Here is a 16918-nt window from a genome sequence, read left to right on the forward strand (position 1 = left end):
GTGGACATAAGTTTATAGACCAAGGGAATTTACTGGTTTGTAACTGCAGTTCTTCTGGCTCAAAACCCTTTGCACCACAAAAATACCTGACTTAATCCTTTTATGATTTGGCCCATAATACTGCTAATATTCACAGGGACTTTACTCTGATCACGTTTTTTTCTCCATAACAAAAAAAACCCCAAAGCCTTTTTCACTTTTTAACAGTTTTTATTTTGAAAGCCTTTGGTTTTCTAATAACTTATGTTTATTTTAAGATTCCATAGAGACAGAGGCAATTGTTCTTAATAATTTAGTAACAAAGTGACTTTAACAGTTCTACTGACTTTTTAAAATCTTGCCCTGTGCCCTGTGTGTGTGTGTGTGTTTGGGGTGGGGGTTACTTTAAAAGACAGCTGAGTGCTGTGTAGGAGATTGGACATGGCTATCACCGGTGATTCATTTGCTTCCCTGATTCATTCCTAGCCTAGGTCCTAGTTCAAGTTAGCACAGGATGTCCCTTGTACAAAATGTCCAGAGGTTTTAAGGAGAACTTTCAGAACTAATGAGGAATGGGAAGGAGATAAAGTGCCTCAAACACTAATGAGGGCAGGGGATGCCGAGGAATCTGACATAGCACTAGAGAAGGAGGCGTGGCCGAGAGCGCTGGTGGTTTCAGTCTTGGCGCTGCCGCTGTCCTTGGAGTCGGTTAGCACACCTGCCTCTAGATAATGCACATTCCATGGTGCTTTGGATTCCTTCCAAGATGAGGACCATGTGTCATCTGATGGAGCTCAAAATTGCTAGGAAACAGATGGGACCTCGTTGGGTAGTATCTGTCATTGAACCCCCTAAGCACTCTTATAGGATCCTTTTTGCTTCCTCTGTTGCTTCTCTTGCCTACAGTTTTCCCAAGATCTTCTGATCCTTAGCTCACCTAATTTTCAAATGGAATCTGAGATCCTGTGAGGTGAGTTTCCACAATATATGTTAACTTTCTTCTCTACTGTGGCCCCTCCGCATGGTTAAGGCATGCGCTAGAGTTCCCAGTGTGGTTGATCAGACTTGTGGTTAATTGACCAACTAAAAACTACAGCATTATCCACTTCACATGCAAGCAGGCGTTACACACACACACACACACACACAGAGGTTTGGGGTGGTTCTTCAAAATCACAGAGACACCTTGACAATTAAATATGATTTTACTTCTCCAGCTGATTGCCCAGCTATTTTAAGCAATAGATTTTACCATACAAAATAATTCCTGACAGGTCCTTGAAATTTGTAATAATGGACATCTAGTTTTATCTCAAATTCACTCAGAGCTTTCTATTTCCTCTAGGCATCTACAGCACAAAGATAATAACATATTCATAAAAAGTATCCTGCTTCACTTATATGTTGAAGAGCCTTAGAAGAGCTGCATTTAAGTTTCTTTGTTTAGTTAAGATTTGATTGTCTACTTGTGTTTTTACTGTTGTCACCAATCACCTAGAATATAGAATCCATCAAAGTGGACAGTTCCCTGGCCAAACAGGAGCGTTGTAGGGCGATATTATTCTTTTCCTGGATGTTGTAGAGGCTGAGCTTCTTGCCTGAGTAGAGAAGAAAAAATAGAAGCACGTAAGACACTTGACTTACTTGAATATAAAAGTGGGAAATGCTGAGTTCCTGAATCCTAAAGCCTTGGGGAAAGAGCCTGTTTGTCTGTATTGATGGTTTACCTGCAGGTCTTATTCTGCTTTCAGTTAAAATTTTTAAAAAATCAAACTCATGTTCCTTACCGCCTTTGTTTACTCTTGTTTTTAAGGAAGACTGGGCGTGTTGAAGACTCAGACCTGGCACACATATAAACTACAGGTGTGACAAATTATTTTGGGTGGAAGGGTAAGAGCCCAAAGTTAGAGCATTTCCTGGGGCAAGAGATTTTAAAGATACGGAGATGGAGAACAGGGCAGGAACAGGGTCATGAGTGGGAATTTGGACATGGTGACAGTCATTCAAAGAAGACAGAAGCAACCAGTCCTGTTTCTGTTTCAGAAAGTCACTGGTGGCCGAATGTGGGGTGGACGGGAGAGGAGAGAAACGTGAGATGGCCAGCAGGCAGCTAGTAGCTGGCTGTAAGTGTTCTGGGGGGTGGCGAGGATGAGAAGATATGTCAATTATGTATATGTAGAGAAGCTTGATTTATAGTATAATGGAACTATGATATTATTCCTTTTTTGAAAAAAGGATTAAAAAACTTTGTTCTTCAATCACTTTCCTAAGTTATTGTATAAATTTGGCTTGTTTGCGAGCAGGGCACGTTTTTATGGATTTCAAGGGAGAAAGATCCACGTATGTTGTTCAAGATGGAGCCAAATGCTGGGTTTCTTCTCTAAAGAAAAGAGGGGAATGAGGTCTTCCCTCTCCTCTTTACTCCCTGACAATGAAGGAAAGAACCTGTGGGGCTGGAAGGCCCACAGCATCGTAAGTAGACTACAACCAGCAACAGCAGTGCTTTCACAGCCCCTGGAGCTCCCTGTCCTCCTTCTCTGCTGTGTGCTTGGCCCCTGGCTGGACAGGAGACCAGTAAACAAGAAGCCTGTCCTTGAGGAAATCTCCAGTCCAGAGAGGGGACAGTGCCAGCAGATAAGTAATTACAGCATAGAGGGAACTGTTATAAAAACTTAAAAGTGCATGGAAACCACTCTTTTCTGGAGATGCCCTGGAATTGTCTGCAGATGTGAGCTGGGTTTTGAAGGGCACACAGAAATCCCTCCCAAGGGAAAAGGAGTAGGGCATTCCAGGTACCCTGACGAGATGACCAGTGTCTAGATGATGCCATGGGAGTTAGCGGATCCCAAAGATCCTGGTCACTCCTGATCTGGAAACAGTCTCTCAGGGTGTTTTCCCAGGTGACCTGACTGAGCTCCAGGTGAGCAGGTTCTACTACAGTGAGCTCCATTTCCCCTTATCAATTCTCAGTTCTTCTTCTTTCCATCCTGGTCTAAGGTTAGAGATGAGACTCACTAACTTTTTAGAGATGCTTTCTCCCAGAACCCTGCTTAATGAACATTCCACTTACTCAGCTGATTGCCTGATGTGCAGTCCTGACGTGACATATTATGAAGTGTCATTATTTTAGACCCATTCAGTTAGGATTTGGGATCATCTGGACTGGGTGGAATTTGATTATTTATACACTGTGAACAAAGGAGTTTGCCAGATAAATTAATCCTCTGTTAAATAAGATTCCAAGAAGGATGCCTAATGTAATCATGTAGAAAGTAAGGTGTTTGGGTTTTCTTTATTTTTTAATCAGATTCCAGGATACTTTAAAAAAAATGAATCTTGTCAATTCATGAAAGCAGCCCTAGTAGGAGTTTTAATTGTTAATTTTTTATTTTTATTTTTTTTATTTTATTTTATTTTTTTTAATTGTTAATTTTTTAAACCAATAAGACAGGAACGTATTCTCATTTTTACAAAAAGTGAACAAACCAGAACTAAAATAAAAAGTACATGTCTCATTTTGCCAACTAAATGTTTGTAGCTACCTTTTTCTTTACATATACACACATCTAATGACATGTAGTTTTGTTTTGCACTCTTGTAAAATAGGATCAGCCTAATCTGTAACTAGCTCTCATCTTACAGTATTCTAAGATGAGTGTCCTATGACCACAAACATATGTCTACTTCATTCTTTTGGACAGCTGTATAATGTTCCATATTATAGCTGTACTACGATTTACTTATTTATCTCCCTAATGGTGGATATTCAGATGATTTTCATTCTTTGTCAGAACAAAGCATTAGTATCTGTCTTTATTCAAATCTTTGTGTCTGTGCACAAGTTTCTTCCAATAGGATTTCTGTTGAATTCTTGGTTAGTAGTTGGAGTCAATGTTTATTTATACTTGGAGATAACAAAAGTATTTTTCTTAGAAATACTCAATTTTTCCTGCAAATTATGCTGCCTTTTCTATAAATAGTTAGGCTTGTGACATCCTTTGTGGAGCATTCCATGGAGCCACTGTATGGGATGGTGTCAGCAATTTTATTATAAACTCTTGCCAAAGGCAGTGTCAGAAATGAGCCTTCATAACACAGAAGTAGAAATTAGTTCTTGATTCTTTTTTCTCCTTCCTATCCTGACACAAGATTATAGAGATTCTACAGAGTGGCTTATATAGTATAGTCATTTAAGCAGCTCTGGTAAAGCATGAATGCATTCTTATTTTTAAAAAATAAGATGGAATTAGGATATGGGATCTGGAAGAGAGGGATGGCCCTCCCTTAATTTAATAAAAACAATCTGAGAAAACAGGAGCCCCTCAGATCTTTTATTGTTTGTTTCTTATTTCCTCTGCCTATGTACTTCTCTCTCTCTCTCCTTTTTCTCTCTGCGTGAATTGTAACATTGCTTTCTGTGGCTGTTGCCCAGATTAAAGCGGTGGAGAAATTTATGACTTCATAGAGCAACTATTTGGTACCTCTGATACAAAGGAGAGGAAAAGTAACGGGGGCATGCTTTGGCTGCTGCATCTCCACTCTTGCAGCCCCCAAAGGGGATTTTTATGGGATCTCAATGCCAAATCCTTCCAGTGAAATGACCTCGCCAATATTGAAATGTGATTTGTGTTTTCCTTCCAAGATCTAACGTGTAGTTCAAAGACAGAAAAATTCTTATCTTCTTGTTTCTTTTCTTTTTTCTATCTAATTTTAAAGCTTAGGTAAAAATAAGAAATGATCTAAATCAGAGTTATTAGACCAGTAAGATGTCTTGGAAAAAGAGAAAGATCTTCTGAATAAAAAGGCAGGAGAAGGATTTCCCTGGTGGTCCAGTGTTTCCAGTGCAGGGGGTGTGGGTTCAAACTCTAGTCAGAGAACTAAGATCCCACATGTATCAAGGCCTAAAAAAAAAAGGCAGAAGGTCCAATAGGGTTGGGCTAGGTGGCGCTAGTGGTAAAGAACCCACCTGCCAATACAGGAGACATAAGAGATGAGGGTTTGATCCCTGGGTTGGGAAGATCCCTTGGAGGAGGGCATGGCAACCCACTCCACTCTTCTTGCCTGGAGAATCCCACGGACAGAGGAGCCTGGCAGGCTACAGTCCATAGGGTCGCAAAGAGTCAGACATGACTAAAGCAACTTATCACACACACGAGTGCACTTTGGTGGGTCCAACTTGTGTAAAATAAATGAGCATGCTCTCTCTTGCCAGTGTATCAATAGAAAGATATTACTGTTGGGTGAAAAAAAAAACCAAGATGCAGTGAGTGTGTAGAATATGCAAATATTTCTCCAAGAAAAGGGGAAAACAGGAATGTATATTTGGATTTACTAGTATTTGCATAAGGAAACTGAAGGTTACACAAGCAATGAGTAAGACTGTTCGTGGAATGCCTCTTTAAAGTGTCCTAATTTTTGAATTAGGACTGTATTACCTACTCAGAAATAAAAAATAATTTTTTAAAAGGAAATTCTGAGGTGTTAGCAAAGATCTTGTTTGAACCCACTGTATATGTGACTTTACTTCTCATAGGTACCTTTTAGGGTAGGGTCAGTTGCAGGACCATGTATTTTGAGGAGAAAGGGAATAATCTGTAATTATAACACATATGGCAATTTAAATTCTACCTATTTTGATAGGAAATTGAAATGGTAGATTTGCATCTAAACTATTTCTTTAGCTTGTTCAGACTTCTTAGGTTTGTTCTTAATTTTTTTCTTCAAAGTAATTGAAAACTTTAAAACAAGATGCTCTTTTTTTTGTTTTTTAATTTTTAATGAACTATAGCTGATTTACAATATTACATTAGTTTCAGGTGTACAGCATAGTGATTCAGTTTTTTTGCATGTGAGTTTTTTTTCAGATTATTTTCCATTGTAGCTTATTACAAGATGTCAGGTATGATTCCCTATGCTATACAGTAGAACATTATATAATGATAAAGGGACTAAAACAAGAGGATATCATACTTATTAACATACATGCTCCCAATATAAGATCACCTAAATATATAAAGCAAATACTAACAAACATAAAGGGCAAAATTGATGATTAGCTTAAAACAAGATGTTCTTGATTCACAATCAAAACCCCTTGCCGAGGCCTTGGTTAACACATGAGAAAGTGTGGTATTAAGCCTGTTTGTTATGTCTTTGCTTTTATTTTCTACAGGAGCAGGAAAATTCAGATTCGAAACATCCCTCCTCACCTGCAGTGGGAGGTAGGCCAATGTCATTTCTGTATTTATTATCTTCCTGCTCTCTGTCTTCACTTGCTGATGGAGTAACAGGGCATTTTGTCCCTTTGTTATAGTTCCCTTTCACGTTTAGGAATTAGAGGTCCTCAGACTTCACCTTCTTCAGCACCCTAATGGGAATGATCTGCCCTGAGTTTGGGGTCAGAATCGTCCCTTTTGTTGTGCTGGATATACACTTTGATCCCTTATGTTCTGTCTTCTCGGGAACCAAGCACCAGCAGACAAACTAAACAAAATAAATGCCTTGCTTGTGATTTTTATTCCATGATTTTAGAAAAGATTTTTACCTTTCTAAATTATGATGTGGGAGGAAATAAAATAAATTGAAAATCAATAAGAATCTAAGGTTCTCTGTTAGTTTGGGCAAGTGTTTTGTTTATTTTGAATTAATTGTTGTGAATAACAGTTAAGACATATTTTCAGAGTTGTAAAACTTCTTACAAGATTGTTACATTGAAATAAGATAGAATATGAGGAGTAGCCTTATTGCCTCAAAGACACACTGCCCCATGTTCCCCAACTCAAATGGAATCAAAATAGACTTAAAGGAAATAGAATGTTTTGGCTAACATTTTTGTTACTTTAAGGGGAAAAAAAACACTTTTTATTGTGGAAAACTTTGAGCATATACATATCTCATTGCTTCATAAAATAAGGAGATCCCTAAAGGAAATCTGATGGAAGAATGGTTAAATCTTTCAGAAAGGAGAAGTGCTTTTTGTACATTAGTCTGCTTCTCATTTCAAAAGCAAATGGGCTCCAACCATCATGAACATGATTGTTAACAATTACTAAGAACACTGCTGTGCTTCCTCAGTGAACAGACTACTCGGGAGCCAATAAGCAAATGAAAGCTCTGTGTATCTATTCATTTCTAGCTGTTTTTATGAAGACCTGAAATTCTGACAGTGAAGCTTCTTTTTCAGGTGTTGGATGGACTTTTGGCTCAGTGTGGGACAGTGGAGAACGTGGAGCAAGGTAATAAGTGCTGAAATTAGCCTGTTGAATTTTGAGAGGAATATTGCCTGTTACTTCTGAAGGTTGGGTCAAATCCAAGGACAAATAACAAGTTTAAATTCCATTGAAGCAAGCTTCCTAGAGTATATGTTTGTATATCTGCATGTATGTAAGAAATGTCTGTATCTGTCTATCCATATCTATTTTTTCAAAGAATGGTTTTCAGACTATTTTTCTTATACTCTGTAATGTACTCAAGCACTGGACAAATTGCTGTCAGGATGGGGGAAGCTTAATTCATTTGGAAGTAACTGTATTTATATCGTGACAACTTTCCTCTTCCTGATTAAGAACAACATATCCCTGATGTCTTGGACTGTTTCTCAAGGTGTAGGACTCCTACACCATTATCACCTGGAGCACTTGGGAAAATGCAGTTTCCTGGGGCTCACCATAGACAGATTTACAAAGTAGGACTCTCTGGGGGAAGAAGTCATGAAACTGTATTTTAAACAGTCACTTCCAAGTGATTTTTCTGTGTACTCATTTGAGAGCCTCTGTCCTGGGAACAGTGTTGTAAATCCCCAGAAAATGTATATTCTTTTTCCTGCCACTTTATTTTTACCTTCTAAAACATTTACCTTTACAGACTGTGAAGTCATACATAACTTAATATTCACTTAGGAAAAAATCACAGAAAATGCATTTTCTCATATGCAGTCTATCTGCTAGTATAGTTAATATAATAGTTTTTAAAGCAGTAACTGTTCAGATGCTCTATACTCCATGAATATTAAAAATATTATTATTCAGTTTCATGCTGCTGACTGCCCATCCCCAAGTTGGGAGGTAGGCCCACCAAGGTAAAGGGAAAGAGCCTGGAAAGAAGACATGATTTATAAGGATTCTGTTTTCTCAGTTCTTGTTATTTCCCTCAAATGCAAGACATTTTAGTAAGAATTGGCTGTTGTAGGCAAGATGACTTTTCAGACATGAACCTGTACAAGTTACTGGCTAAGACCATGTTATAAACTCAGGACAGTGCCATGCAAGGAAGCAATACTCCAGGCCCCTGGGGCAGTCCACAGCTCCAGGAGCACCTGTGCCCTTGAAAGCACCCAGTTTCTAGCTGCCTCATGACTGTAGGGTATAAGTGTTGGGCTGTTGTTTTGTTCTGTTTCATAGGTAATTCCTGATTCAGCAGGAAAGCATTCTGCAGGAGAATTTTAAGAATCTTTATAGAGTGTTCATGTCCAATGAAATAAAGTATTTGAATGGAGTTAGTTCAGTTCCTCCTAGAATCACAGGTCTGATTTCCTGAAGACAGATGTCTTTGAAGAACAAAGAATATAAATAAGAATGAATCTGAGACTTTTAGTGGGTAGCTTTATTCAGGAGGTTCAAACCCAGCCCCTTCTTCTTTTTTGGGTCTACAGCCTCATCTGTTGCACTCCAAAGTGTAACTATGAGACCTAGTAGCATTCAGGGTATCAGCACTGAGAGAGGGTGGTTGTGGGTGCACACGCCCTATTTTGCACTGAGAGGTGCAGTCCTTTGAGGACCTCTGTGTTAGAGAGCAACACGAACACTCCGAGGCCGAGGCCAGGACTGGCTTCAGTGTTGGTGGCCTGTATGTCTCAATGGCAGTTCCTTCCTGAGGAGTATGCACCCCTCCCCATAAGGGCCACAGCTGCTTTGAAGTTATTGGATAACAGTGACCATTAACGTTTTGGGAAATCGTATGGAAATTATTAGAAAAATCCATGTCCCCACAGATTTGAATATTTTCAGGGAAGTGGGGAGGGTGAGTATAGAATTCCTGAAGCTCTAACATGGGTTCAAAATTAAAAATCCTTGCACTAGAGGCTTTTATTATTACTTTGGAAAGCAGCTCTAGTGTGGTTTTCTTGAATTATGCTCTGCTTAATGCCGTTACTTCCAAGTCTCCTAATAGCTTAAATGTTTTAATGGAGAAGATTTTGAGTTAGTCATGTCTGTTGGTTTTGGGGAAACCAATATACTTTTGGTCTAAGTTTACTGACTTGGATGGAGAAAGTTTTGTCCTGTCTTTTGAATTCATTTTTAACACCTGACTTTGGAAGAAGATGTATCAATTATTAATCAAGATAAGCCAACTCACAACAGTGATACCTTGTTAGCCACTCTTAGAGTTTATATGTTCTCCTCTTTGGCCAAGTGGGTTGGAATTGCCAGTTTTCTTGATTCATTGTACACTGTTACTAGATTTAACTCACACAGCCGAATTCAGTCAAAGCGGAACAAATGTTGTAATAGTTCAACCTTATCCATGAACAAACAATTAAAATTAAAATGCTTTCTTATTATTTTATATATATATATCCAATTATCCAAAAATTATAGCAGATAAAACTGATAGTGGTACAGTAAATTAATGCAAACTTCTTGGAGAGTAATTTGAAAACAATCATTAAAAAGCGTTATGTTCTTTTGACCCAATTATTTTTCTTCTAAATGACACTAAAAATAATTCAGAAGAACACAAATCAAGTGGCATTTGCAACAGTAGTGATTTTTTATCAACAGTCTTCAGGGTAGCAAATACTGAGAACAACCATTTGTCAACAATTAAGGAATGGTTAGGCAAAAATCATGGCCCATTTGCTTGCTGCAATTTTATGTAGACATTAAAAATGAAAATCCAAAGAAACTGTGCATATACATATACACATGCAGAAGTGTTGATAAAATATGGAAAATACTGCTTTGAATTATATATACAATTGACTACAAATATGTATATACAACTGATTGTAAATTACTGTGAGTGCACATGAATAAAGATAGAATTCAAATAACTCTTAAGTTTGAACAATGAGATTTTTGTGCATTTTTCTCTAAGTCTATTTACATTGAGCCAGAGGGCTACAACTTTTTTTTTTTCTGTGACAATGTAGTTTTTGCTTCTTTCCTAGTCAACACAGACACAGAAACTGCCGTTGTCAACGTCACATATGCAACAAGAGAAGAAGCTAAAACGTAAGTGGATTTAGCTTATTTCCCTTTAAATCTGGGCTGGGGAATGCCAAGGGAGCTTGTCTTTGGATTCCATTGAATCCTGTGTTTATAAACCTTTTCTGAAAAGATGCAGATCGTTGACGCATCAGTAGTAGTAGTGTAGTCGCTGAGCCACGTCCAACTCCATGCGACCCCATGGGCTGTAGCCCGCTAGGCTCCTCTGTCCATGGGATTCTCCAGGCAAGGATACTGGAGTGGATTGCCATTCCCTTCTCCAGGGGATCTTCCCGACACAGGGATTGAACCCAGGTCTCTCACATTGCAGGTGGATTCTTTACCATCTGAGCCACCAGGGAATGCAGATCTTTGACACATCCATACAGCCCCAGGGAATTTATACCAGGGTATCTGTTTGTTGACTGTACAGAGATTTTTTATCTTGAAAAATGTTGAGCCTTGGCATCAAAACCAAGGTGGGAGCTGTATCTTGAAACAGTCAGGAGTAGAGGATGCCATGTCTCTGACACTGTGTCCCCTAGAGTCTGCTTTGACAACTGGAAGCCACTTTCATCTGGAGCTTTCTCCATGCACCATGAGGAAGAAACCCAAGCCTGTTTCTGTCCACACTCATTGGATGAATGCTGAAACTTCCTTTTCCCTCTATGAATATTAGAAGGGGGGAGGGGTTCACCTCTGTGACATCAGCCCAAGGGAGCACTGTCATCTTGGAGTGGTTCATCAAAGAGTGCCTGGCTCCGGCTCTTCTTCCTGTTCACATTCACCTCCTGACCCCACTCATGGCGACATTGCTTCAGTGATGGTTAATTGTGAGCTTGGCTATTAACACACATGGGATTGAATATTTTAAAAACAACAACAAAAACAAGTTCCTTTTTGTAGAAGGCCCATGAAGTGCCTGTCAGGTCATCATAACTAGAATTATGGTCACACGTGGTCATGCTTAATGGAGGTGGCATAATATTCATATTGGTTATACATCCCAGAATTAGTGTTTTTTTCCAGGGTTTCCACATCCATGAATACGTATTTAACCCGTTCTCGTACCACTGGTTTTCAAAATGTTAATTTTGCATTGAAAAAGGCAACAGTCATTTGCTGTTGACTTTTTAAACATTTTTAAATTTTATTTTATATATTCTTTTGGCTGTGCTAGGTCTTCATTGCTGCACAATTTTTTCCCTCTAGTTGTGGCAAGTGGGGGCTGCTCTATAGTTGTGGTGTGCCAGCTTCTTTTTGCAGTGGCTTCTTTTGTTGCAGAGCACAGACACTAGGGCACTCAAGCTTCAGTAGTTGTGGCTCCCAGGCTCTAAATCACAGGTTCAGTAGTTGTGGTGCCTGGGTTTAGTTGCTCCGCAGCATGTGGGTCTTCCCCAATCAGGGCTCAAACCCATGTCTCCTGCATTGGCAGGCAGATTCTTTACCTCTGAGCCACCAGGGAAGCCCTGCTATTGACTTTTGCACATGGATTTAAGCAGGACACATTTACTAACAACTCACCTTTACAGTTTTTGTCCAGCTGCTACTTAGGTAGGACTTTTGTACATGATGCTGCTACTGCTAAGTCGCTTCAGTCGTGTCCGACTCTGTGCGACCCCAGAGACGGCAGCCCAACAGGCTCCCCCATCCCTGGGATTCTCCAGGCTAGAACACTGGAGTGGGTTGCCATTTCCTTCTCCAATGCATGAAAGTGAAATCGCTCAGTTGTGTCTAACTCTTAGCGACCCCATGGACTGCAGCCTACCAGGCTCCTCCATCCATGGGATTTTCCAGGCAAGAGTACTGGAATGGGGTGCCATTGCCTTCTCTGTACATGATACTACTTTGCTGCTTTTATTGAATTCACAAAGTGCTGCTTTGTAATAAATTTGCAAACCCTATGGACTCTCTGGTGGCCCAGTGGCTAGGACGCCACACTCCTAATACAGGGGGCCCAGGTTCTGTCCCTGGTCAAGGAACTAGATCTCACATGTCACAACTGAGGGTTTGCACGCCACAACTAAGAGTTCACATGCAGCAACTAAAGACTCAAGATCCTACATGCCTCAACCAGGACCTGGTGCAAATAAATAAATATTTAAAAAATTGCAAACCCTAAATATTAACCTTACAGAATGTGGTTAATTTTTTTCACATACTGCCAAAAACGTGGAAAAAATTGCTCCGCTTCACGTATCGTTTTTAAGATAACTGTTTATCAAATTGATAAATCTTTTAAAATAATAAGTTGTATTTCTGAGACATCAAGGAAACAAATGCTCTCTGAACTGCTATGGGATAGTAAATGTTGAAACCTTTCCAGAAGGACTCTGAGCAGTACTTAAGATGTTAGAATTCTGCCTGCTCTCCATTAGGAAATTCCATTAGGAATTTGTCCTGTGTGTAAAGTTGTAGTTGCAGAGATACCCATAACAACACTATTGGAATAGTAAACGATTAGGAGTGTGTGTATATATATATATAAAACAATAGAGAATATGTTGCAAAAATGATGGCAAATCAATAGAATGTTAACCAGTAAAAATTAAATTTCAGGATATTTAATCACTTAGAAAACTAGAGTATTAACTATTTTTAAAGGTTATAAAGTAGTATGTTTGGTATTAATCCATTTGTATAAATAATAATATATTTAAGAAAGACATAGGATGGACTAGGATGGTTTTCTCATTTGTGCTTATCTACTGCTGGATTTTCAGCAATAACTATATTACAGTTAAAATTTTTGAGTCAATTTTATGCCGATATTTACAGAGTTTCTGATACAGCCTTAAGTGGTTAAAAAAGAAAGCAGGACAACACATTGTATATCAGGCCAGACCTATACTTGGTGATTACTTGCTAACCACCCTCTGTGAAAGAGCAGAGACGGTGTGTGTTTTGCTCACGCTGCATCCTCAGTGCTGAGGATGGCACCCTCGTAGGCAGTTAGCAAAGGAGGGTGAGTGAACTGGTCCACTGACCCTGGACTGTGGGTCTCTAACAAATCCCCTGCTGCATTTCAGAGCCATCGAGAAGCTAAGCGGGCATCAGTTTGAGAACTACTCCTTCAAGATTTCCTACATCCCGGATGAAGAGGTGAGCTCCCCTTCGCCCCCTCAGCGAGCCCAGCGTGGGGACCACTCTTCCCGGGAGCAAGGCCATGCCCCTGGGGGCTCTTCTCAGGCCAGACAGATTGATTTCCCGCTGCGGATCCTGGTCCCCACCCAGTTTGTTGGTGCCATCATCGGAAAGGAGGGCTTGACCATAAAGAACATCACTAAGCAGACCCAGTCCCGGTACGTGCCTCCGGGGCTTCCTTTGCTTCCTTCTGAGGGGTCCCCTGAGTGCTGGTGGGTCCCGGCCATTCCCAGGTTGCTATTGCTTGCATCAGCAGTGGGGGGCTGTGCTGGATGGGACAGTGGCTTCTTTAAACAGAACTACTAACAGACTAACACAGAACCCAGGGCCTTCATGAGCTTTTGTGCCAGTGTCCTAAAGGTCATACCTGAAACACTAATAATTCATAAAAAAAGGTACTAATGACCTCACAGTCATGAATTGTTCTCCTAAGCTCTCTGATGCCTGTGAATACATCTACATATTTTTAAAACAACAGAGGTATGGGGCTGAACTTTATGGGATCCTAGAACCCACTTACCTTAGCTCTCGCCTCCTCTCCTGAGTCAGAGCCCAGGGTGATAGTCATTCTTTGAGACCACCTAGGGAGTCTCAGAAACAGCTTCATAAAGGCAACGGGTGAGTCACTGCTACGTTGAGTAAGAAAGAAAGTACATTATTAGCCTTATGTTTAGTCTTCTGTCTGCTTAAGGAGACTGACTTGGTAGTTGGTAGTAGGAGTTGTAGTGGATAAAGTAACTTGTGAGGTTGTTGATTTTTGTATGTTCCTAAGACCACAGCATGATAAAATGAACAAAGCACAGGACTTGAAAACAAAGACCCTTGTTCACATTTTCCCACTTAATAGCTATATAAGCTTAGAAAAATTTAAGCTTTCTGAGCATCAACAGATTCTTCTATACTCTAGGAGTAGTGTGAGAATTAGGACAGTCAGACAGATTGAATGAAATAATTATTGTGAAAGCACTTAAATTACAAAGCACCAAATTACAAGTATTAGTTATTTATATTCCTAATGCATTTTTCTCAGGTTATTGAGGGTTTTATAACCTGAAAGAGGAAAAACTGTTTTCTTCAAAGTGTCTGAGTTATTTCCAAAAAGTGGACAATTATGTGAATCCCAGGGTTTATAATCATAGGAGTGAAGTGATAAGATAGTAGTCAGAGGAAGTACTATTGATGTTTCTTTTGTTTTAAAATCAGTCCCCTTTTATTCCTGTAAGTCTGCTTCCCTGAGAAAGTGATTTTTATTTGTATGTCTTTTTGTTCCAAATATTATTTGAAGTGGCTTTATAAATGTAGCAAGTTTAAATAGAAGTGAAGTTAATTCTCAAAGTGTGTGCCTACTTTTTTAGAAATAGGCCCCAAACTTGGATTTGGACTTCTAACAACCAAAGTAAAAAGGGATACAATTAATTATGTGATTTTGAAAGTTAACAAAAACAAGTAGAGCCACAACTACCCAAAGAAGTCTGATAAAGTCATCAAGCTTTGGAGCCATTAGTTTTAAGAGTCTGGAAGAAGGCAGGCTGCCAGTGGCAAGGAAACCAAAAACTTAGGCAGAGAAAGGGCATGCCTCTGTTTTCTATCCACACTCAGATATATAAAGCTTGCTTGAATTTGGTGTTTAGAGTTGGATTAACATATGGCTTTTAAAAGCTGCAATCAGTTCAGAGACTGGCACTGTGCCAATGTGCAGTATTATCCTGCTCACTTTTAAGATCATTTGAAAGACTACACAAAATACTTCATTTACCAAACTGGCTTCATTACCACATTGGCTTGGTGCCTTTGTCCAATAGCACTCCTGTAAGAAATATTCCTTTCTAAGTGGAGCTGCAAAGAATTCAGGTTTGGCCCAAGACCTTCTGCACTGCTTGCTGCCTTCTTGGAGAATGGCATTGGTTGCAAATGTGCTAATGACACTTATTGTCTGTCTGTGTCCTTGCTGTACATTGGCCAGCGCAACACTTCCTTGGACTAGGGTCCAGTGCCAGATGACGTTGTGCTATGGCTCCTGATTCTTTTCCTGCAGGGTAGACATCCATAGAAAGGAGAACTCTGGGGCTGCAGAGAAGCCCGTCACCATCCATGCCACCCCAGAGGGAACCTCTGAAGCATGCCGCATGATTCTTGAAATCATGCAGAAAGAGGCTGATGAGACCAAACTGTAAGTTTGCATGCAATGCACAGACCGCTCAACAGAAAAGAAGATTAGGTTCTCATTCATTTAACCCAGGAAAGTTTTCAAAGAGCTGTAAATCTATTTCTCAGTTAAAGGGAGCGGGGGAAGGATTAATTTTCAGGTATTTGTTCCATAGAGACTACAATGGGAAATAGATCTTTTATGTTTACAACGTGGCTATTTCTCTACTTGCACGTTTCTCTTGGTGATCCTAATGCTTCCGTCACTCATTGGCAATAATTATTGATGGGAACATAACCGTGTTGTCCAACGTGTGTGCTAATGGAAATGTTCTATATTTGCACTGTTCACTATAATAACCACTAGCCAAATGTTGCTGTTGAGTGCTTGAAATGTGACAAGTGCAGTGGAGGTACTGAATATTTTAACTTGATCCATTCAGATTTAAGTAGTCACGTGTATGGCTAGTGGCCATCATATTGGACGGGGCAGATTCAAAAAGTACATTTGCACCAAAACCATCAAACGGGTTTTGCTCCTAAGCCCCTTGGACTCTTAAGCTTGGATTATGTTTCCTTAAATAGTAGAAACTGGTATCTGAGTGGCTATTTTATTCTTTTTTCTTGTATCTCCTTTGTCCATTTCTTTCACAAAATATTGCTTAGGATTCCTGTTGTACCAATTTGAATGACAATACAGTTCATAGTAACTTGTATAATTTAGTAATACAAATTTATTAATTTGTATTATAAACAAATTAATGGTAATAGAATAGATAATATAATAAAAAAGGCTCTATGTAAGTCTGGCAAAATCCACTTATAAGCATGGATTGTGGCAGTTTTATAAAGAAGCAGTGAGGGATGAATTGAATATAAAACTAATTTATATTCAAACAGTGTCAAATAATAGTGTTCCAAAACCAAGGAGATGAGAGTAGTTCTTAAAAGAAAACATTGCAAATTCTTAGGCTTCATGAGGAACTCTAACATTTTACTTACGAATTACTTACTATTTGGGACTTTTGGAATCCCCCAAATGCTGTGACTTAATTTAAAGAAGCCCCTCTCTCATCCAAATTATTGAGAACTTTATAAATGTTACCCTCCTTGGCCCTTTGAATTAGGTGTCATCATCTTACAATATTTTAAAGAATCAAAAAGACTGCTAAATAAATTGGATTTTTAAAGTATTTATGTAGAGCCAAGATAGAGTTTGAATATCTTTGAAATATGTTTTTTTTTTAAATGAGGCACCATGCTGAGCACTGTGCTAGGGGCTTAGGCTACAACTCTGAACAAGGTCCAGTTCCTTTTTTCTTTTAATCCAGTGTGAGACATCTGCTAAACAAACAGTTACACCAGTAAGTAATTAAGCACGGCTATGATACGTGCTATAGTGGAAAAACAACTGCAGGTAACTGAAGGCCATAATCAAGGCTCTA

The 16918-nt window shown here is 39.3% G+C and overlaps 1 long non-coding RNA gene across 1 annotated transcript; it reads left to right on the forward strand.

Moving 5' to 3' along the window:
• The first annotated feature begins 1801 nt into the window (after positions 1 to 1801).
• LOC113888822 lies at positions 1802 to 15463 on the forward strand. Its single transcript, XR_003510067.1, has 6 exons — positions 1802 to 1842; positions 6152 to 6200; positions 7163 to 7214; positions 10148 to 10211; positions 13214 to 13486; positions 15364 to 15463. It is a non-coding gene; the product is annotated as an uncharacterized LOC113888822 (long non-coding RNA).
• The last annotated feature ends 1455 nt before the right edge of the window (positions 15464 to 16918 follow it).

This window comes from Bos indicus x Bos taurus, unplaced genomic scaffold (genome assembly GCF_003369695.1).
Source record: "Bos indicus x Bos taurus breed Angus x Brahman F1 hybrid unplaced genomic scaffold, Bos_hybrid_MaternalHap_v2.0 tig00002125_arrow_arrow_obj, whole genome shotgun sequence".
NCBI lineage: Eukaryota > Metazoa > Chordata > Mammalia > Artiodactyla > Bovidae > Bos > Bos indicus x Bos taurus.